Below are 2,376 nucleotides of genomic sequence, written 5' to 3'. Positions count from 1 at the left end.
GTCATGATATTTTAAACATCATTTGCCAGTAATCATCAGTGGACATGAATGAAGTCGTGATTTGTTTGGTCTCACAGTAAGGGCGCTGGTTACCACAGCAACAGCTGCCCTCATTGTCACCTCACATTAAACAAATCAGCAGATAAACAGGAAGCATTAGAGGAATGGCAGGTCTCATAACAGCCAAGTATTTCCCAGGGTGCATTAGTTCCTGTCCAGGTAAATCACTGTGATTAAATGTAACTTGACAGGACATTAACAAGATATCGTGGCTTCCTAACTGTGGCACTCTGTGATGTCCAGACCAAGCAACAGCCTCCAGGGCTGCAAAATGAAGCCAACACAGAAAAACTACCAAAAACTGCAGTTCCTTTAATGGCCTCTTGAGGCTATCTCTAACAGCAAGTCAATCCCCACAGACCTCCATGTCAAAGTGTCCAACTTTATAAGGAAACATGTTCACAGCAGAAGTGAACATGTTTACAGAGTGGTACAAAAACAGTATTGGTCTCTATAACTATTTTCCTCTTTCATGACAGCTGTACCGTGGGGTGAATTTTTTTCCTCACCCATTCAAATTTGTCCAAATATGGTCATTTCTGGCCAGGGGTGTGTAGTAACGTGTTATGCACATGAGTAAAAAAGTAGTCTTTTTTAATAAAGGAGTACTTTTAAAGTTCCTTTTTTAAGACTGTACTTCTGCTCTTTACTTGAGTATATCTTTCAGCCAGTAATCTACTTTTCACCTTACTACATTTGTAATTTATACTTTGTTACAAGTCTGCTCTAACAGCAGGCATGAATGTAGAAGGGGAGAGCACACAAGGAGCACCTCTACAGCAATTCTGCCCCCCCATTGGTGCAATGAACGGCAATGAAAATAGAACTGACTACACACACACACACACACACACACAAAGTTAGAATTAACACGTTGCATTGAGGTGACGATAACCTTAACATTACATTAACTATAAGGAGTTTAAACTCTGCAACACCTCAAATCATGCTATTAACGTTAATGACTTAATAATTTACTGACTCCTCCTCATCCCCTATTAGACATAAGGCTACAATGAGATCTCTCTGTTGCATTTTGTGCTTGGCAACATGCTGCACTTCTCCCCCGACAACTGTGTTGCCCAGTAGATGCATCAGCTAGAATCAGCTATTCTATTTTCCATAAACAATACTTTTTACATATAAAAACATATCTATTAATTAAACTTTGCTGCATTGTAAACATCAAAACAAAGTCTGTCACTGGCCCCTGTTAAAAAACAAACTTGCTGGCCCCATCAAAAGATATTTGCTACCAGGCCTACCAACTTTACTCGGGAAACCCTGCAATCCCAGGCTATAGTTGGTCACACTTTTTATACCAAAATCTAAAAAAGACAGTAGTTACATGAATTGCTGGCTGGACAAAAGTCCTCTTCTAACCTCTGTAAGCATACTGAAGTTTTCATGAGGGAGGGAGTAATTGTACTTCTACATAAGTAGATTTTCAGTACTCTTCCCACCACTGCTTCTGGCTCTAAAAATCCAAGATGGCGACTGTCAAGATGCCAAACTTGAGACTTTAAAATTGGAGTTTACGACCAAATGGTGATGTCACAGTGGCTAGGTCCAGTATTTTTAGACAGTGTAATGTCCAGACTGAGCCTGAAGGGCTGATATGACAGTGTGACCTCACAGGCTGCAGGGGATCTGTACTATTAAGAGGCTCTAACAACATGGTCCTCTGTCACAAAGCTACAATAAAACCCTAAGGACAACCATAAAGATGTCACAGTAATGACAATCTGCTTATCTGTCCCTGAGGGCCAGCCTGCAGAAGTCAAAGGAAGAAAAAACGGAAAAAAAAAAAGAAAACTAACAAAAGGACAAAATAACAGAATGTTTGAGAGTTCCTCATCAAACAAACCTCTGTGTGATGAGGACCAAGCTCCCTGAATTCTCTAAATCAGTGACATCGCATGTGGTCATTAAACTATAAAGAACACTCAACCAGGCCAGTGTGTGATGTTTAAATGGGAACTAAAGAGATGAAACGCTGGCTGGTCCCATTTTCTGTGGACAGAATGCTCATTTATTGACGTTTGTGTTTTCCTTTTAATGATTTCATTTGTCACTTGATACCAGAGTGTCAGCCTGGCAAATAGGGCCATTCTAGGCTTAGTAAGTGGGAATGTTTTGCCCTTTCTTCTCTGTTTTAGCACAACTTTGCACTTCTTCGAAATGCTTGTTTCAACTGACCGACAGTCCATAACCAAAGATAATCAATGTACAGTCAGATAAACCAGGTAGACGTGACATTCTTGGTTGGTAAATTGTTTCCGGGTTATCAACTAATTAAAAGGACTAATATTTGTA

The sequence above is a fragment of the Epinephelus lanceolatus genome, chromosome 4 (assembly GCF_041903045.1).
Source record: "Epinephelus lanceolatus isolate andai-2023 chromosome 4, ASM4190304v1, whole genome shotgun sequence".
Lineage (NCBI taxonomy): Eukaryota > Metazoa > Chordata > Actinopteri > Perciformes > Serranidae > Epinephelus > Epinephelus lanceolatus.
This window is presented reverse-complemented; position numbering follows the sequence as displayed.